Source organism: Alligator mississippiensis, chromosome 10 (assembly GCF_030867095.1).
Source record: "Alligator mississippiensis isolate rAllMis1 chromosome 10, rAllMis1, whole genome shotgun sequence".
Classification (NCBI taxonomy): domain Eukaryota; kingdom Metazoa; phylum Chordata; order Crocodylia; family Alligatoridae; genus Alligator; species Alligator mississippiensis.
The window spans coordinates 27985940-28007435 of NC_081833.1; the positions used below are offsets into that span (position 1 = coordinate 27985940).

Here is a 21496-nt window from a genome sequence, read left to right on the forward strand (position 1 = left end):
TGATCCATATGAAGATGGGAGACCTGGCAGATGTCGTTAAGAGAGGTGGTGAACGTTTGTTGAATAACTGGAGGACTGGGAGTGTCTGTAGGCATGGGGGAGGCCATGAGTAGGGTACGGGGTAGGTACCCTCTGCTGCAAGGCTGAGGCCTGGAGAGTCAGGGCCCAAACCAGTGCATCTGGGCTGGGGGGGGCCTCAGCTAGAGGGAAAAGAGGCTGAGGCAAGACAGGCTGAAGCTCAGACAAAGTTTGGGGTCCAAGGGGCCCAACATTAGTTTGGGGTGAGACAGACTTTCGGATGTTGGGGTCTGAACTCCAAGCCAAGTGGACCAGGGTGAGCCCCTGGAGTAGGAAAAAAGGACTAAGAAATAGCATCTAGAGCTCGCCAGCTTCTAAGGCAGCCTCCCCTTTTCATCAACGGCATCAAAGGTGTGGCAAGCAAGACGTCGGGGGAAGACCTTGAGAGGCAGGAGCAAAGGTTAGGCCTGGATGAGTGAAGCTTAGAATTTTTTCCATGGAGGGAGAAGTTTGCATGGTAGAATGTGCTGGCCTTTGCAAGAGCAGGTTTTTTATACAGGCTCTGATGCAAAAAGTCTGTGATGGTCAAACAGGGATATGAGATCTCATATTTCTGGGTTGGTGAGCAGGGGTGGGCAACACTTTTGGACCAAGTGCCAAAAAACCTTGCAACCTTGACTTGGAAGATGTTGGCATGCCAGGGGCAGATGGCGGGGAAGCTGCCAGGGGCCCAATCCTTCTGGCAGAGCAGCCCCGGCCCCTTCTCTGGCCATGCTTCCTTATGTGTGTGTGCAGCCACTGCCAGCAACAAGCCAGGCCAGGGCTCTGGATCCCAGTGCAGCTGCCTGCTGCAAGTAGCCTGGGCTCTGGGCAGGCCCTTGCTATCCACCATGGAGTCTGGGCTGCTAGCAGTAGGTCTTGTAGCCTCCCCACCATATGCTGTGACTGGTCTGGGCTCTATGGCAAGTGGCAGGGGCCTGCCCAGAGCCGGGGCCAGCTGTGGTATGCTGAGCAAAATGGCTTCACATGCCATGCTGTGGCATGTGTGCTGGGGGTTGCCAACCCCTGGCTTAGAGGAAGGTGCTTTATCTGCATGGATTTGTATTATATATGCCCTGGTATACAATATCATATAGCTCTATAGCTGGGCTAGGCCTAAACTAGGAGAGTTCCAATGTTGTATTGGGCACTGCACTGGATTGACAGTGAGGCTGCTACATACATTCACAGACATATTTTGCTCAAGGAATCATCAATGGAACAAAAATAGCACACTGGACTGGTCTCCTTAAGGTACTTTTCTCACCTAAATGCTGAAGCACTCAAGAAAGGGCTTTACAAATATGCTAGAAGCAAGAGGAAAACAAAGAAGAGGCTAGGCTCGTTTAGTGAGAAGAAGAGTAAGTAACAGATGGTACAGAGAAGGCTGAAGTATTTGATGGCTTCCTTGCTCCAGTCTTCACAATAATAAAGCTAATTTTGACCAGATACTTAACAGAGTTAGTTAAACAAAGAGATAAATGTGCAGGCCAGACTAGGGAAAGAACAGATTAAAGAACATTTAGATTAATTATGGTGGTGGCTGGACATGATTAAATTCATCCTAGAATATATAAGAAACTAGCCAAAGTAGTGAGTATCTCTGAAAACTCCTAGGGGACATGCTAGGACTGGAGACAGGTAAACACAGTACAAAGATTTAAATAGAGGGAAAAGAAGGAATTATGGGCCAGGCCACCTAACTTCAATGTCCTGAAAGGCTTGAACTTATTAAACAACCCATAAATACATAGAGGGAAAGATGATAAAAAAACAGCCCGTATGGATTTGTCAAGAACAAATCAGGTCAAACCAGTCTAATTCCTTTCTTTGATCAGATAACTGGCCTAGTAAATAAAGAAGTAGTGGGTGGGATGACTCAACTTTAGTACAATGACTGACCCTGTCCTGCATCACATTTTCATCAGCAAACTAAGGAAAGATGGTTTAGATCAGGAATTGGCAATGTTTTAGGAGCACAAAGTAGCACACCTCACTTCGAACGTGGGCTGCAGTTTCCAACCTGCCTGCTGGTCCTTGTGTTTCCATTGTGCTTCTGCTTAATGCTGCCAATTCACCCAGCCATCAAGTTGCCACTGATATTCCCATTCATGTGTAATCAGGCACCAAAATTGCTGCCAACATCCCAACCTTGCAGACTGGATGAAATCCTTTATGGGTTGGCTCTTGCCTGCAGGCTGTATGTTGCCAGTCCCAGCCTAGATGAAATTCCTCAAAGATGAGTGGACAACCAGTTGAAAAATCACTTTCAAGGAATAGTTATCACGTTTTCTGTCAAACAGGAAGAGCAATTTGGGTGGAATCCCACAACGAGCTGTCCTGAGCAAAGGCCCAATCAGTATTTTAATTAATGATTTGAACCATGAAATAGAGAGTCAGCACATGCAGATTATACCAAGATAGGAGAATTTCAAGCACTTCAGAGAGTGTGATTCAAATTCCGAATTATCTTGACAAATTAGAAAGAGATGGTCTGAAATGGACAGGAAGAAATTCAGTAAGGACAAGTGCAAAGTGTTACACATAGGAAGGAGAAGTCAAAGGCACAAATCCAAAAACAAAAGGAATAACTGGTGCTGTAGCAGTACTGCAGGAAAAGCTCCAAGGGTGATATCAAATCACTTACTAAATACAACTCAGCACAGCGATGCTGTTGAAGAAAGGCAAGTCTCATTTCGGGATGTATTAACAGGAGTGTCACGTCAGACATGGGAGTCGTGATTATTCTCTTCTACTTGGGGTTGGGGGGGAGCGGGGTGGACAGACCTTCACCTATGTCCATTTTTGGGCTCCATACTGTAAGAAAGGTACAAACAAACTGGAGGGAATCCCAGTGAGAACAACAAGAAAGTTAAGAAGTTGAGAAATCCTGACTCATGAAGAAAGGTTGAAGAAGCTAGGTTTGGGTAGAATGATAGCAGTCCTCCAGTATGTAAAAGATTGTTATAAAGAGTCAGGGATCAATTGTTCTCCAAACTGCTGAGGAAAGAACAAGAAAAAATCAGCTTAATTTTCTGAAGAGAAGATTTGGGTTCGATATTAGGAAAAACAACTCTAACTATGAAGATAGTGAAGCACTGAAACAGGTTAAATAGGGAGAATTGTGAATGAATCCCTGTCATTGGAGATTTAAAACAACCGGACATCTGTTGGCGATAGTCTAGGTAAACTTGATAAGCAGCGTAGGAGGTTGGACTCACTATATGACCCCTTGATGACCTTTCCAGGCTATCTTCTTTTTTTAATTACAGGATTTGGCATTATTTTGTTCTTGTAAGAGGACTCCAAAAAAACCTAAGCATATGCAATAACGAATAGGCTAGGGAAGGGAGAGTGTGACCTTTTGTTGTTTCTATCTCATAACATAGAACAAGGGGACATTTGATTAAACTGAAGGGTGGTGTTACAGGGTGGTCTGCCCATTTAAGGGAATTGAACTCATCCATCTGTAGCCAGATATTTGCAACCTAAGTGGTGGGTTTAGTCAGTGGTTGGATCTGGTGTTTCCTAGAAGGGAGAGCCAGATCAGTTAGAAACAGGAGACACAAAAAGGAACATTAAGTCAGATCTGTACCTAGATCTGTATCTGGGAAAGTCCCAGAGTAAGGCAAAAGCAGCTGACAGAGCCCAATACAGAGGTAACTAGAAGACCTAATGAAAGAACACCTCTAGCTGTGGCCTGAAAGCAGGATGGGTCAACCTTGAGAACAGATATGTGGGTGTAATGGTCCAGGCTAAGACTTCAAGGTGATGGCTCAAATTTCAAATTGTTAGAATTGTAGTGCTTATTTAATGCTCATTGCCCATCATTCAATATATTCAATATAAGTGCGGCTAACTAGTGTGCTATAAAGCAAAATCAGGCTCTCATGGCCTAGCAGGGGAGCAGCTTTGTAACAAGGCAGTTCTCACACAGTCCAAAGATAGAGGGTGCTTGTACACATGATGCTGAGACGATGCACATGTGAAGAAAATTCCCCTTTGTGTGGCTTAATGGTGTTGCACTTTACATGTATGTGAGTTTCAGGGGTTTTAAATTAGTTCTCATTGGGTGTTTGTACATGACATGACGTTTAGTCCTCATTAATTTACCCCGCCTTTAAAATTTTAACCCGGGTTAATTTGGTGCGATGCGCTTGTGTTTGCACAACAGTCTCTTGAACAACTTAATTTCCGTGTGTCATTCCCCACAAATTCCAGCAGGGGGAGCCAAATACCATTGCAGCTTGGATGGCCCTGCCCCTGCTCCCACTGGCCAGTAAAGCAAAATCCCTGATACTTGGCCAGGGCAGGGGCAGAGGCTGGGGCTGCTACAGGGCAGGAGGGACACTGGCAGAGCTGGGGGACAGGGGGCTGCGGGTCGGGAGTAGGGTGGCAGGGGGTGGCAGTGGCGGGCACGTGGCAGCGGGGAACTCCCGCAGAGAGCTGCGGTGGTGTCGGGGGCGGGGTGCTGTTAAGCGGTGAAAAAGAGAAGACATAAAGGCGTCTGGCAGAGGACAGAGGACCAGAAAACTGGACTGTCACCCTAGTCAGGAGTGAGGGGCACTGGCAGAGCTGGGGGCAGGGGCTGTGGGCCGGCAGGGGGCTGCGGGCCCCAGGGGCTCCGTCTGCGTGGGTTTTTTACATTTCCTCTCTCCCTTCATTTTCAACATGGCCGCTGCAAGGTAGAGCTACAGTTCCCAGAATACAGTGCCGTCCCCACCATCATCCGGCCTCTGGGTGGGATGCGGGGTGGGGGAGGGGAGTTCTCAGCCTCCTCTGAGAAGAAAGCAGATGGAGGTGGGCTCCCCGCTTCTCTGGTCAGACCTGAGATCCTGCTGCTGCCCTTTCTGTCTAAGGTAATTTGCATCATCATAGCCTTGCAGGAGATCTGAGGCTGCTCACAGAAGAGCTCATTGTAAAAGCTTTTGTTCTCCTGTGAGCAACAGAAGCTGAGGGATTTTCTCCCCCCCAACGCAGGCTGGAACCTTACAAATATCCAGAAGCTTTCCCATTTTCCAGGAGTTGCTGACGGATTTGATAAGGGTCCCCCCCCCTCCTTTTTTTTTTTTTTAAACCATGGTTTAGCTAGTTAAAAAGAAGAATTTTTTTTTTTTTGGAGACACTTGCCACTTTTGAGGGGTTGGATTTGAAGCTAAAAATTAATTAGCACTTTTTAAGCGGAGGGAATGTTGCACTAATTGCTGTGCTAATCAATTTAAAACAACAACAATTCATCAAGCCAATGGAAAATGGTGTCACATAGGTCTTAAACCAAAAAATAATGACAAGCAGCCTGTATCCTGAACACAGTCTACACTTTATTTCAGACTACAGATTTCTGAACATAATAAAATCTTTGGTTGCAGTGGTGGGGTCAGTCTCACAGTCTGTGGATCAGATTTTTTTTCCCCTTGGAAAAAAAAGACAGATTCACATGGAAAAATAAAATAAAAGGTCAAGAGAGTCAGACATTTACTTCAAAACAAGAGACAGAAGAACCAGAGCAGTGAAAATGAACAGAAGGAAAAAGAAAAACCAAACACACAAAAGAAAGGAAAAGAAAAGAGAGAGAAGCTGTTCAGCAAAAGAGCTCGCTACACATATTTCTTACCTGAAATTAAATATATACAAGGTCATATGCGGTTTGGATATATAGAGATAATTTTTGTAAGTGTTCATAATATATTTTCATTGGAGTCCTTATACTATGGATAGACAATAGATTTGATTTTAAATAGCACTTGTCCAGGTCCCCCTCCATGTGTCCCTTTGCATTGGTAAGTCCTTTGCGTCAGTGTGTACTTTATTTTCCTTCCCTGGGAATAATAATATTACTAATAGTGGTTGGCCTGGAACTCCGCCTTGAGTCTCTGCAGCTGCTCGGCAGTGAAAGCAGTCCGCAACCACTTGTCCTTTCCCCTTCTTCTTCAACTTCCTGGTGTGGGGACCTGGAGACAGAAGCCTGGGGAGGGAGGAGGGGAAGGGAGGGCAGACATGGTAAGGGGAAGGGGCACAGAGGAGGGCCAGGTTTGAGATGCAGCCTTTGCATGGATCCAGCCAAGCAGCAGTCCTGCTCCCCTGCCCCAGTGCTGACCGGGCTATCTGCTCCCTGCAAAGCCGCACTGCCTCCCTGCGATCAGCACCTTCACAATACATTTGCAGGTATTCGTGTGTAATGACTGTTTTAGGGCACCAGGAATAGATAGCTCCAGAGTCCAACATGAATCAATCTTCCTCTGACCTCTTTATTACTTTTATTAAACAAATAATTGAAACAAACCTATCAGTGCTTGTTGTTTCTCATTTCACTGGGTGTGGTATCCCAAAGGCCCTAAGCCTACACTGAGCATTTACCACCTAACAGGAGGTTAATGGGTCCCCAAAATTCCCTTCCTGTCTGGGAAGCCAAAACCACCAGTTTTAGAGGAGGGGCAGTTACAGGAAACAAGTCTTTCTGGGAGCAGGTCCTCTGTGGCCCCCCACCCTCCACCTCTAAAACATCCCTTTTCGGCTGCCCGCAGCTTGATTGTCTCCCATAATGCCATTGATTTACTCACCTGCTGCTTTTACAGGAACCCAACAAGTGGGGTTCATTGAACCCGATCATGAGCTTAAAGCGGGGCCACTTTATGAATAGCAGGTGACTTCTCCAACCATTAATTCCCTCACTGGCTATTTCTCAAATGCTCAGCAGCTCAGATCATGTCCCGCTTGGAGTGGTGTCTTGACACACTGTTCCATAGCATCCAGAACAAGCGTGCATAAGATGCACAACATAAGATATACAGAGTTGCTATGGGGGCAGCCAGAGCCCTGCCCTCCCCCCCCTCCCGCCCCGGCTTGACCCAGCCTGGCCCCAAAATATCCCAGGTGAACCCCTCTGTCTGGTGCCAAAAGTTGCAACAGTGGCAGAGCATGTTTGCTGTCCTAACTTCACCCAGACACTACTGGGTCAGGGAGGGGGTGAACTTCTCTTGGCCAGGTCACCTCAAGACTTATAAATTAAGTGCACAACTCTCCAGGGTACCCCTTATGGATTTGAGATGTCTGATGGTCAGGGCAGAACAGAGTGGACTGGGGTGCGTAAGTCTAGGTCTAAGTCCAAGTGGACATTCACCAAAATAAAGAGCCTGGTGTGGGTGCTGGGAGGCCTTGAGGTCATGCACCAGTTCATCTACAGCCTGTGTGCCAACTGGCACATCTACCTTGATGTTGCAAGGAGAATGGCAGAGCGGGGGCACAGCAGGACCACACTACAATGTCAGGTCAAAACAAGACCTCTGCAGGGTGCCTTCCGCAGTGATGTCACTAGAGCGCAGCAGCAGGGCACCCCATTGTGATGTGGCCCACTACAGGTACCTCCAGCTGCTAACAGAGGTACTGGCTTGGCATGAACACTGAGGGACTGAGGCCTCTGACATGTCTTTGCCTGTGGACACACTTCACCAACCATGGCTGCAACTCACGGGGACTCCAGAGAGAAGAAGGTGAAAAAGTTTGGGTCATGTCACCTGCCAGTTCTCCCAAGGATAGACCAAGGAGCTCGACATCCACACCTGGTATGTGAAGCCCTGGGGAGCCTTATCCTTACCTGTCATCTGAACTGACAGCTGCAGTTAGGATTAGGCTAGGCTGGGAAGTGAAGTGCGGGAGGGGAACTTATTTGCATCAGTTTGTTTGCAGCAGGATTGCACTCATTTACCACCACTCTGGGCCTTTAATCCCCTGTGGCCAGGCATCCCTTCATGGTCCTTTTTGTCCGACTGCTTCTTTTTCATTCGCAAGATTCTCCGAGTGCGTCTTTTTAGAGCAGCAAGTGTCCTTAATTCACTCTATTTTTCACATTTCTGGATTTTCAGTTCCGATTCCAATGCTGTCACCAAAGACACACAGGCAACCAAGCAAGACAGGCTGCAGCCAATGCTTGAACTGACAGGCTGGTGTTTGCCCCCAGGGAATGCAAGCAGTGGCTGTGCGAGCTGGTCAGGCAGGTTCGTCATGGGTGTCCAACTTGAAAGGAACCGGGCTGAGTGCAGGAAGCATTCTGAGACATGGCAGGACTGGCAAATACTGACAGGCATGTTGCTAACGATTCTATGCCTGGTGGTCGTCAGCCCCAGTGCTGCACCAGCCCCTGCACCTACACCAGCCAGGAAGCAGCAACAGCAGACATGGATCCCAGCTCTGCAATCTGATAGTTCTGTCAAGCTCAGCATGAAAATTGACTCTAGGGCCAGGTTCTTTTAGGTAGAATTGATTTTTTTTTCATGAATCATGCGCTGTTATAGTAAGTGGGCCGTTATAGTAATCGTTCTAGTAATTGCACCATTATTGTAATTGTGTTTTTTCATGATTCATGCACAGTTACAGTAATTCATAGTTATTCGTAGTACTTATGAATTGCTAACTTACAAGAGTTGTTCTTTGGTTTGTTTCCTTTTTTAAATTTGTTATTTATAAATAAAGGTTTCAATTTGCTTTGTTGGATTTTTCACTTCATGTTATCTGTTTAAGGAGGGGGGTATTGCTAGCTTGTAGGCAGTTGGGGGGAACTTATTTGTTGACCCCTGGTTAGCTTGATGCGGTCAGAGGACCCGTGCAATTAGCTCTCTCCACCTGAGCCAAATTCTGAGCCATCCCACCACCAAGTGGCCTTAGTTTGTCTGTTGTTTCTTTCTATGGTCAAAATAATAAAAGCCCAGGCCTTGACCGCCCCCACCCCGCCAAGCTTCTCCCTTGGGTGGGCTGCCCGGGAAATGATGGAGAGTTGCATGTGCTCAGAGGAAATGTTGTGTGTGCAGCGCAGCAGCCCCAATTACAGTGGCTGTCACTGGCCATCCATGGATGGCCACTTGCTGCTGGAGCAGAAGGGTCCAGTCTCTGGAGTGCTGCTGGCACAGCCGATGCACCTGGGTGGCTTCAGTGGTGGGTGGCACCAGGCAACCCTGAGGCAGCACTCCCTTAGGGCCCTGCAGCCTTTCTACTGTGTCCAGATGTTGGCCCTGCACAGGCAAGAGACAGAAGCCTTTTGTGCAAATTTGCAACATTGCAGTGATAAGATGCTCTGCACAAGCAGCTCTCTACTGCCTGACATCAGATTGGAGGTTGACAGTCTGCAGGTGCCCAGGGAACATGGTTAACTGTCTGGGCAGGCAGGGCTTCACCCAGGTGGCCTCCAGCCAAGTCACACATCCCTGCTCTGGGGCCACCAGCCCACTGTGTGCTGACCACAGGCAACCTGTCTACCTTTCCCCTTTCCCAGTTGCCACAGCAACAGACCTCACTTCCCCTGCTTTCTCCCTGCAGACCAGCTGCTCTGCCACTGCCATGCTGCCTCACAGCCAATGGCGGTCAGGCTTGTGGTGCACAGGGCTCCTGGAAGACTGGGGCAAGGGGCTTGCTGCACCCCCATCTTCCCCATGGGGGGCCTCCCTGGGGAGGCATAGCAGGGCAGGGCCCCCACCATGCCACTGCTGCACCCCGAACATGCCCCTGCAGTGTGTTCTTTGTGCAGTGCATGAAGATCTGTTTGTGCAGGTGGAGGGGTGCCAAAGGCACTATGCCCTGCTCCTGCTGGTGGCCTGGGCACACCTGAGGTCATAGTTTGGGACTATGAGCTACAACAGTGCAGGGGGCAAGTGTGGACTGCCAAACAACCCCTGCTGCTGGTTGGATGGCTACCTGTCCCAGTGCTACGTGTCCCTGTCCCCTGCTGCTGAGAAGGACATGGTTGCTGGCATCAACACCTTCCTCAGTGTGTGAGAGGCCAGTGCCCACTCAACTGTAAGCACATGGGCAGCTCAAGAAAAAAATTAGATTTTCCTTCCCACCTCTCTGTGTGCAGTTGGCATGCAATCTGGGGCCAGGGGGAGTGCGGGTGGGCCATGCCTCCACAATCCTTCCCTTATCAGCAGACAGACATGGATGAAAATTCATTTTAATTTCAACAAAGAAATGTTGTTCAGTAAACCAAAGCAGAACAGAAAAAAAGCTGGAAGACAATGCCCATTCCCATGATTTGCTATAGAAGGATCAGCAAAGGACGAACAGCTAAAAACCCATCACCTGTCACTGGCTCTTCCACCCCCTCATGCACCCTCTGTCTCATCTCCCCCGCCCCCTCCCCCTTCATCCCTAAAGCGTAGTGGTATTCACTAACAGTTAAAAACCCATCACTCCTCATTGGTGCTTTCCCCCATGCCCTTTCCTCCCCTGCCCCCTGTCTCACCCTTGGTCCCCAAAGTATTTTCATAGATTTCATAGATTTCATAGACATTAGGGCTGGAAGGGACCTTGGAAGATCATCGAGTCCAGCCCCCCGCCCAAAGGGCAGGACGTCAGCTGGGGTCATAGGATCCCAGCAAGATAAGCATCCAGTTTCATCTTGAAGGTGTTCAATGAAGGTGCTTGAACAACCTCCGGCGGCAGGCTGTTCCAGACCTTGGGGGCTCGGACAGTAAAGAAATTCTTCCTTATGTCCAGCCTGAAACGATCTTGTAGTAGTTTGTGACCATTCGTCCTCGTCATCCCTTGGGGCACTCTGGTGAACAAACGTTCCCCTAGATACTGGTGATCACTCCTGATAAACTTGTAGGTGGCCATCAGATCACCCCTGAGCCTGCGCTTTTCCAGGCTAAAGAGCCCCAGGGCTCTCAGCCTGTCATCGTAGGGTCTGCTTCCCTGACCCCTGATCATGCGCGTGGCTCTTCTCTGGACTCTCTCAAGCTTCTCCACATCCTTTTTGAATTGTGGAGCCCAAAACTGGACGCAGTACTCCAGCTGCGGCCTCACTAAGGCCGAGTACAGGGGGAGAATGACGTCCCGGGATTTGCTTGAGAAGCATCTATGGATGCAAGCCAGCATTTTGGTCGCTTTACTAGCCGCAGCATCGCATTGCAGGCTCATGTTCATCTTGTGGTCAATGATGACCCCCAAGTCTCTTTCTTCCATAGTGCTAACCAACATAGCACTGCCCAGCCTATAAGGATGCTGCGGGTTTTTCCTCCCAAGGTGGAGAACCTTGCATTTATCGGCGTTGAACACCATCAGATTCTCATCCGCCCACTTGCTGAGCCTGTCCAGGTCAGCCTGGATCACCCGCCTGTCTTCTGGTGTGGATGCTTTGCCCCAAAGTTTGGTGTCATCGGCGAACGTGGCCAGTCCGCTTCTGACTCCAGTGTCCACATCGTTAATGAAGATGTTGAACAGTATGGGTCCAAGGACAGAGCCCTGGGGGACCCCACTGGTCACAGGACACCACGATGAGTGACTTCCATCAATTACTACCCTCTGGGTCCGACCCCGGAGCCAATTTTCCAGCCAGTGGATCGTGGGGGACCCAAGGCGACAATTGGCCAGTTTCTCCAAGAGACGATCATGGGACACCAGATCGAAGGCTTTTTTGAAGTCAAGATATATGACATCAATCTCATCTCCCTTGTCCAGGTGATAGGTCACCTGGTCGTAGAAGGAAATGAGATTGGTCAAGCAAGACCTACCCGCAACAAACCCGTGCTGGCTATCCCTTAAGATGTTGGCGTCGGCCAGTCCATTAAGGATGGCCTCCTTAATAAACTTTTCTAAGATCTTCCCCGGGATAGAAGTCAGGCTGATGGGCCTATAGTTAGCCGGATCCACTTTCCTCCCTTTCTTGAAGATAGGCACCACATTGGCCTTCTTCCAGTCTTCGGGCACTACACCAGAGCGCCAAGAGTTTTCAAAGATCCGCGCTAGAGGCTGGGCTATGATGCTCGCCAGCTCCTTGAGTACCCTGGGGTGAAGATTGTCAGGGCCGGCTGACTTGAAGGTATCCAGCTTCTCAAGATGTTCCTTCACAAAGTCAGCATTAATGGAGGGCAGGGGATCACCCTCACCCGGACTTCCCGGCCCTGTAGCGGGCACGGGCGTCCCATGGGGCTGATGAAAGACCGACGCAAAGTACCTATTTAATAGGTTGGCTTTTTCCTGGGTGTCAGTTGTCAGTTGCCCCATCTGGTTCAGCAGGGGTCCAACGTTGCCCCTGCTTTTCCTCCGGCTCCCCACATATCTGAAAAAGGACTTTTTATTGTCCTTGATGCTCAAAGCTAGCTGGAGTTCAGTTGCAGCCTTGGCTTTCCTGGTCTGCTCCCTACAGGACCGGACCAGTGCAGAATAATCCTCCTTGGAGGTGACTCCCATCCTCCATCCTTTGTAGGCCTTTCTTTTTAGCCTCAGGAGGTCTGCTAGGTCCCTGGAGAGCCAGGGGGGCTGCTGTGCCCTCTTGCTGCCTTTCCTCTGAGATGGAATAGACTTAGTTTGTGCATGGAGGATCGCTCCCTTGAGGAGCAACCACTCTTCTTGAACTCCCCTCTCCCTGCGGTCACAGTCCCTTAGGGCCTCACTGACAAGCCTCCTGAGCTTGTCAAAGTCGGCTTTCCTGAAGTCAAGGACTTGCGTGTTGCTGACCGACTTGCCAGCTTTTCGGCGGATGGTGAAGGTGATCAGCTCGTGGTCGCTGTCACCCAGCTTCCCATCGATCACTAGGTCACCGACTAGGTCCTCCCCAGTAGCCAGCACCAGGTCGAGCAGCGTTTTGCCTCTCGTTGGCCCATAGACTTCTTGAGTCAGGTAGAGGTCATCCACGCACGAGAGGAAGCTCTGCGACCACTCAGATTTTGCTGAGCGATCCTCCCACGAGATGTCTGGGTAATTGAAGTCACCCATGACAACCATGGTCCTGGAGCAAGCTGCCTCAGCCAGTTCCTGGGCAAACTCCTGGTCTAGCTCAGGACTTTGGGTGGGAGGTCTGTAATAGACTCCCACCATTGTGTCCCCTGTGCCGTGTTCCCCACGGATTTTAACCCAGAGGGTCTCCAGCCGTCCACCCTGGTCGCCAATATCGGCTTGCAGGGACGCGTAGCTTTCTTTAACATAGAGAGCTACACCCCCGCCCCTTTTCTCTACACGATCCCTCCTGTACAGGGTATAGCCATCTATCCCCGTGGTCCAGTCATGGGTGGAGTCCCACCAGGTCTCCGTGATCCCTATGACATCGTAATTGTTTGCACTGAGCAGGAGGATGAGCTCCTCCTGCTTATTCCCCAAGCTCCTGGCATTTGTGTACAGGCAGGCAAGCGCCCCCTGGGGGGCTCCTTCCTTGCCCACAGATTTTACCAGGGCTGGGGCTGGGGCGGGCTCCCTTGAGTGCCATGATCCGCTGGCTTTGCAAGATTTGCTCAGCGGGCCAGCAGTGGCGGTCGTGCCCCTGTCCCCCAGCGGGCTTAGTTTAAAGCCCGGTGGAGCAGGTCAGCCAGTCTAGCTGAGAAGAGCCTCCTCCCTAGGGGAGAGAGGTGGAAACCATTTCTTCCCAGCAGCTCGCTGCCTCTCTCGCCAAAGAGCGGGCTGTGGTCATGAAAGCCAAAGCCTTCCTGACGACACCAGCGCCGCAGTCTTTGGTTGACCACATAGATCCTCCTGTCCCTTCTCAGCCCATAGCCTGAGACTGGGAGGATCGACGAGAACACCACCTGTGCCCCCAGACCCTTAAGCCCCGCTCCCAAATCCCTGTAGCACCTCATGACCTGGCTGGGAGTGCTCCGAGCCGTGTCATTGGTGCCCACATGAATAAGGAGCATGGGATAGCGGTCTGTGGGTTTGAGGAGCCTGGGGATCCTCTCCGCAATGTCCCGGATGCGGGCCCCTGGGAAGCAGCAGACTTGCCGGGCTAAGGGGTCAGGGTGGCAGATTGGCCCCTCCGTCCCCCTCCGGAGGGAGTCTCCCACAACAAACACCTTACGTTTTGTCTTGGGGAGAGCAGGGGCGGGAGTTGCAGTTGGGCCCATGTTGCCTGTGGGGGCCGGCAACTCAGCAGGCTCTGCTGGGGCAGCAAGAGGTGCATACCTGTTGCTCAGTTGTGTATCTTGGTGTTCTCCTTGTCTGGCTAGAGGAGGGGTGCCCCTCACCCTGTAAGCACAGTGCCTGTCACTGAAGTTATCACTGTGTAGGGCTGATCACAGATAGGGGTCTCTATGGAGCTCCGGGGTGGGGGAGGCTTTGCTTATGAATGGGGGCCAGGGTAATTTATTTAAGGAACTCTTGTCTAAACTTTCCTTCTTGCCACCAGCTCCACTTGGCATGCTGACACAACTTGTCAGCCTGGTCAAGGAATTTTATTGTGCTGGCCATGATGTCCCAGTGAGCTGCTGCCTCTTTGTCTTCAATTTTTTGGAATATTTTGCAGATTTCACCCTGCAAATCATTTGTGGTCCATATTCATAATTCAGAGGCCACCGCCCACGCCTCCATCATCACTTCTCTTGACCATCGCTGCCTGTGGTGGTGCTCACACATTCGCTCAGTTTCGGTTCATGCTGGTGTCTGCACTTCTAGTGGATGTGGCAACAGGAATTGGAAAAAAAAAGGTGTTGATGGCCAAAGATCTTGTCCCCCCCAAAAAAGCAGCAGTAAGAGAGGGCTCAGCGCGCCCATCCCCATAGATGCAAGACAATACACGACTGCAAGCACCAGACATATTTGCAAATTCCAACACACACACGGCTCCCAGCCCTCTGGTTTCCCCCCTTCACTGAGGCTCCACATCTCTGCCCCCTTACTGGGGCTATGGGGTTTCCCTCCTCGGTGGAGGCTCAGATGGCCGTAGCCACACCTGGCCCCAACTTCTACCCACAATGATGTGGGGGCTAGGGGTTATTGAGGCACCCCAACCCACCTTCCACCAGGGTGGTAACTGGCCCGGGATTTCCTGGGGGCTCCCGTGTCACTGAGAGCCCCACCAGACCACCCAATCCCAGCAGGGTGCAGTTTTAGGTCATGCCCAGGACCAAGAGCCTCCTGCTCCTACCTACAGATATTCCATTCAGCAGATCAGCCAGGCAATGTTTCTGCCTGTCTGCCAGCACCAAACTGCTCTGTGTATATAGGCAGCCACGGTTCTAAAATGGCCACCACGATCAAGCACCTGCTGGCTGCTTGACTCAGCCCTTAAAGTGGCAGGCACCAACAGTGCCCTGCCAGCTTAGTTTCGCAGATGTTTTGGAGCCTTCCATTTTGTTTCGGATTTGGTGTTTTGGGCGCGGAAACAGGCCAAAACACCCCCAAAATGAAACAGCTGCTGAAATTTTGCACAGCCCTAGTTTCTTGGGTCATCGAACACCCCAAGGGTGTACAGGAGGGGTGGTACCAGGGATACATAGGAATTGAGATGCAAAGAGCAGGGCTGGTAGTGCCATTAAGGCTAATCTCCTGCTATTTGCCAACCCTAAATTCATGGTTTGGTCATTTCAGTGTTCTGCCCAGCACCCCCTTTCTTTTTTGCTAAACATATGTCACGGAAAAACAGGGCGTTTGGAGACTGTGGACAATTGGGACTGTAATTTTACTTGTTGCTTCTGGCACCTCAATGCCTGGCACAGCTCTCGATGTGCTAATGGGACCTATTCATAAAAAGGACATGGGGATCTCACACCCACCTTTCTTCCCCAGTTCCTACTGGGTTGGAGGTACTTGCTTGGTTGATACTTCGTGGTGGGTCTGTGGGGGCCGAGAGGGGACCGAGGATCGGGAATCCTCGGGAATGCTAGCTGGGGTTGCAACTGCGATCCCGTGACGGGCAGATGGGTACTCTCTATCACCGGAGCGGAATTAGGCAGAGACGGGACACGTATCAGTTGGAAAAAACAGAGATGGTTTTACTTACACTGTAGAGTCGTATACAGCGCAGGCAAGAAGTGACTTCACACTTCAATCGTAGTTGCAACAATTCTAATCGAGGAGCTCTTGTAGACCGGTAGCTTGGGTCTAACTCGGGCATGCAACACGGAGGATACGTCGTAAGGTTTCGACGACGGGGAGTCATTGGCAGGTGATCAAACTGCCAGAGTTCCACTCCAGGGGGAATCGTGGAGTTCTCCAACTAGGGCGGAAACGCCCCTAACCTTTTATACGGCTAGTGAGCCAATTGCCAGCCGCCACGTGGGAATAATTTAACGTCGGCCAATCGTGTTATGCAAATCTGCATATCCTCGGCGGGAACTCTATCGACGCCGGAACTCTTCACCATGCCGAGAATTCCCCTGCCTTACCGTGCCTTGTGCTGGAAAGTTCCACTGTGTCGAGGCACTGATCCAAATCAGCTCTGACATGCCCCCTTGCCAAAGACACAGCTGGGACTTGAAGCACGTGCACTCTGTCCAAATTATCGCTCCTTTCTAAAGATAACTGGCTATATACAAAAGTATACAACGACAGTAGTTCGTCCTCTACGGATCGAACCAAATAGTAACCAACACACATACATATACACATCAATATATTGGTCACAAAAAGTTCAATCATGAGGAGTTCAATAGGTGTCATAGTGGAGTCACACGTCAGACGACCTCTGCGTCTTTCTGTCTCTGGATCCGCTTCTGACACGTATCTTGAACCTCGGGTAAACCTGTAGAAAGAAGAATTCTTAGACACTGTTAATCAACCTATATAACACTATCCATATGGAGAGGTAATCAGATCTCTTCTCTTGGTTCCCCAATCTCCTTCAAGCACATGACATAGGTGCTCAAACCCGACTCAGCTCCGGACAGCTCTTGCACGCCCGCAGATACACTGTCATGAATGACGATCCACACATGGACGCTGCATGGTCTTGTCCTAACACGATGAGGACGTTCCGGAGTAGCCATCTAGATCCTTCAGACACTGGAAACCCAGCTCTTGGGCCAACTGCCATTGACCCTCGTCTCCCAGGATCCGCAGCTGTTGCTTCGTGAGTCTGGAGTGGTGTAACAGGAAACCAAACATAATCCTCTCCTCTCTCGTCCTCTGCAGCGGTTGCCACACTCGCTCTGGGTCATTCGAAGTCCCTGTGTCTGACTTCATGAGCGCTTGCAATCGTGGAAGCTGTCGCAGAAGGTTGCAGGCCGGTTGGCCAGCTAACGGGTTGAGGAGGACTTGAAGGACGGTGGTGTTTCTCCCTCCATACACCTCAACACAAGCCTCCACGCTGCCAAAAGTCACTGGAACAGTTCCAGGGTTTCATAGGTGGCGATGCAGCCACGGTCTCTGCTGCTGGGTCGGTGTCAGTCCCAGCGCGTGCTCCCTGGGGTTTCAGGAACCGTACGAGCTTCCTATCACCGCCAGTATGATCTGCTCTGCACTGATCCTCGCCAGACGACCCTCGTGCCAGACATGGGGCTTGTGATCCACTTGACCCGCAACGAGTGCTGGGAGCAGAACAGGCCAGTAAGTATTATATGTTAGCCAATCTATATCGGTGGCGTGTCCTCCACTCCACGAGGCTTGTCAAGAGAAGAAACTAGCCTCCTCCAGATCAAGCAGGTCGGATCCAAACTCCACGACCAGACATCCTAACCATACAGCCAAGGTCTCATCGGGCTTGATCCTCGACTCTTTGCACAGTTCCTGTAGCTCAGTCCAGGTTCTAGTGTAATGGGTAGCATAGATTGTCTCCCTCACTCGGCTGCTTGCTGCTGCAGAACACGTAGCCGCTGTCAAGGCTGCTGCTGCATCCGTGGAGAGGGACGGATGTCCTCCGCTCACTGCCCCCTCCCCGTGGAAAGGAGGCGGGGCTGCCAGAAGCGATGTCGCGTCGGTGGGCGGGGTCGCCGGCCGGGTTCCCGCTGATTCTCTCGAAGCTCCTCCCTTCTCTTCCAGTTCCAGGCAGCTCGCTCCTTCCTCGGCGCCATCTCGGAGTGGCGTCGACTCAGGGCTTCTCTCCTCTGCCGCTTCTCGTGCCACCGGAACGGCCGTGAGCAGTCGGGCTTCCAGGTCTGCATTCTTCCGCAGCAAAGTTGTCACAGCATGGAACAACACATCCAACATTCTCTCTTTTCTATCCCTCGGGGCTACACACGTATCCAGCGGGGGGCTGAATCGGTTAGCCGTCGTCAGCTCTTCACCCTCCTGTGTGAGCTGCACGCAGCAAGCGAACTGTTGGCTGAGAGCCGGGCTCACATCGCCCAATCCCCATTTGGCAAGGGGTGCGGTGTTCCCTCTCTCCCGGGGCCTGGCAGGACTCTCTCGCTGCCCATCACACACCCGAACGCCTCGGGGTGCAGATGTGCCTCCCATACTTCTGATGCTTCTTCTCCTTTTTCCTTCAGTGAAAGGTAGCCATCGATAAACCTCTCAACCACTCCGCCCGCCTGGTAATATGCGATGTGGGCGCCTAGTTCCTCAGAGCTGGCCACCTGGCATCTCCCGCTACGCCAGGGGCAACTTCTCACTAGCTCCTGCTCCATTAGATCTTTCCCAAATCCTGGCTCCAATCCTATCGATCCTAATCCTGATCCCACTGATCCTGTTCGTGACGCCATGCGGGGGCCGAGAGGGGACCGAGGATCGGGAACGCTAGCTGGGGTTGCAGCTGCGATCCCGTGACGGGCAGATGGGTACTCTCTATCACCAGAGTGGAATTAGGCACAGATGGGACACGTATCAGTTGGAAAAAACAGAGATGGTTTTACTTACACTGTAGAGTCGTATACAGCGCAGGCAAGAAGTGACTTCACACTTCAATCGTAGTTGCAACAATTCTAATCTCTAGTCGCTAATCGAGGAGCTCTTGTAGACCGGGTAGCTTGGGTCTAACTCGGGCATGCAACACGGAGGATACGTCGTAAGGCTTCGATGACGGGGAGTCGTTGGCAGGTGACCAAACTGCCGGAGTTCCACTCCAGGGGGAATCGCGGAGTTCTCCAACTAGGGCGGAAACGCCCCAACCTTTTATACGGCTAGCGAGCCAATTGCCAGCTGCCACGTGGGAATAATTTAACGTCGGCCAATCGTGTTATGCAAATCTGCATATCCTCGGCGGGAACTCTATCCACGCCGGAACTCTTCACCATGCCGAGAATTCCCCTGCCTTACCGTGCCTTGTGCTGGAAAGTTCCACTGTGTCAAGGCAGTGATCCAAATCGGCTCTGACAGGTCTAGTAATTGTTCCACTAAATGGGGTATTATCTGCAGCCCTGAGTGGATCATGGGTTTCCTGCGCCATCATGTTTTTACAGGAGGGATGCTAAAAGCAGCGGTTCCCAACCTCAGGTTGTGACCTAAATGAAGGTCGTGGGGGCAATGCCGCACACAAAGGATGAGCTGTGCCACGTGCCGGGAGCTCCCCTGCCCCTGCCTGCACTCCCACCTCTGGGCCACCGCCGCTGCACTCCGCTCCCAGCAGCAGGGCACAGTAAAAAAAGGTTGGGAACCACTGGTTAATAGGAACCTGAGCTGTATAGCTTAGGAATTTAAATTTAAAGAGCATGACTGTTATATGCTAATGACCCTATTCAAAAGCCAAGGTGAGAATAAAGATAAAGATAGGAATGAAAAGAATAAAAATAAAATGAGAATTAAAATATTAAAATATTGGTGAAAAAAGTAAAATAAATGTGTAAAAATATATGTAAAAATTAATTAAATTAATGAAAGTAATCAAATGGCAATTAAATGATCTAATTAATGAAACAGCACAACTTTTGGTGCTCTGTACATATCAGCATGCTGTGAGCTATAGGCGCCCCCTGCTGTAATTTAGTACAAAGAGATCAGGGGGGTGGATTGCTATGCGGTGCCCCCTGCTGTAATTTACTGTGAATAGTGCACTGAGTATTTTACGAGATTTCTGAGTGGCCACATCTACACAGTGGTGAAAAAGATGAAAACCCACTGTTTCAATTTAGGGGGCACAGAATGAAACCATGATGAGGACTAAACCCCTGTCACATGTACAAGCACCCAGAGATGTCTTTTTGGGGGAGGAAAGAGTGTCTAATGAGCCTTGTGAAGAGAAGTAGACCCATCTTCCATGCATTCAAAAGATGAGTGCAACTGCAGGAATTAACCTGTCCTGGTACCTAAAAGTCCCAACTGGGGATGGGAAGATTCCAACTGTATGGCCACATCTTACCAGACACCTGGTGCATGAAATGCACATGGACAGTACCTCCATTGGCTGGACAAGGTAGTTCAGACCAGACCACCAATGAATGAGCACTAGCTAGGTGCATAATGAATGGACTAAATGTACAACACTTGAGAGGAACAAAGGGAGGGTATGTTCATCACTCGGCAACTTCCTGCAGGTGAGACCACCACAAACTGAAGCAAGAGACTACTATCTTCAAACAAGAATAAACAAGAGAAGACTATCACGTGTTGGCCAGATGTCCATCTTCCTGTGTGCATCTCTGGGGCACAGTGTATGGTGAGAGCCTTTGCTTGCTTGCTAAATGTCATATGCCGCTACGATGAGTCAATAAAGGTCTCCAAGTTATTGACTGGACGTATTATGATTGGTCATTTTAGGGATATTGCACCATGCCCACAATTGAGCTACTGATTCTTAAAATCAGGCCAACACACTGCAGTGTGAGGGGAAATCTGTTTTGTACTGCTGAGCCCATGGTGGGGCTAGAGCCCTGTGAGGACATACACTGATGGAAGAGGGAAGACTCAGCATGGGATCAATGGCTGTTGGATGTTTTGTTTACCCTGGACTTTATGGTTTGGTTGGAGAGTAAGACACCAAGAAGCATGGCAATTTGCACCTCATCTTGGAAGGTGGAAGGGCCAGGAGCCAGAATGTCAGTAGAGCACGTGAGCATTGCCCCGAGTGGGACTGTGCGCGCGCACTACGTAACTATTTTGGATAGTTGTACCAGCGGAGTTCAAGCAGTGCATCCTCCTCCCCCTTAGTTTGGCAGTTTTACAGGCATAGAGGGGTCTTCTACAGATATGGCTAACTGCCTTTTCCCATACCAGCTAACAGCCACAAAGCATCTATATATACACCAGCACAGCGGCATCCCTGGATCAACCAGCGAAATTATGCCCTGGTGGTTAAAGCGGTACAACTTTCTAGCTTAGACAGGGCATAAGTCTGCATCTGTTTCTCTCCATTGAGCTGAAACAAAACTGAGGTTTGAACAGCAGAGCTCTTCGTCCCTGCCCCCCTGCCCCTACTTGAACAGCAGCACAACTTGGAGCTCTGCCAGAGGCTTGTCTTGTACCCAGTGGCTGCGTCTACACAAGGTGCTGACTGTGCAGTGACTCGTTACTACCGCGCAGTAGCACTGGGGTGGCACAAAGCACAAGTAGTAATGAGCCACCTCGCAGTTCGATGATGCTAAAAGCTGTTTGGCAACGCTGCCGCGCAGTAACCCTGGTTACCGTGCAATCATTTTGCACTTTTGTACCGCGTGCCTTGTGTGTGACCGACTGGGCACTAGCAACGGTCCAGGTAGATGTGGCCAGTGCCTCCAAACCCCGTCCTTCCTGCTCCTGGGTACCATCTCCCACTGCTCCCCGCCTCATCGTGGACAGGCCTGTCCCAGAGATCGCGCGTGGTGCCCATAGCGGTGCCGCGAGCTCCTTCAGCGCCCGGCCGCGGGGCAGGATGCTCCGCTGCCCGCTGGAGGCC

General features: G+C 50.6%; 1 long non-coding RNA gene across 1 annotated transcript; it reads left to right on the top strand.

Moving 5' to 3' along the window:
- The first annotated feature begins 4645 nt into the window (after positions 1-4645).
- Positions 4646-8547, top strand: LOC109284645 (uncharacterized). The gene is made up of 2 exons (XR_002092182.2): positions 4646-7619; positions 7920-8547. It is a non-coding gene; the product is annotated as an uncharacterized LOC109284645 (long non-coding RNA).
- The last annotated feature ends 12949 nt before the right edge of the window (positions 8548-21496 follow it).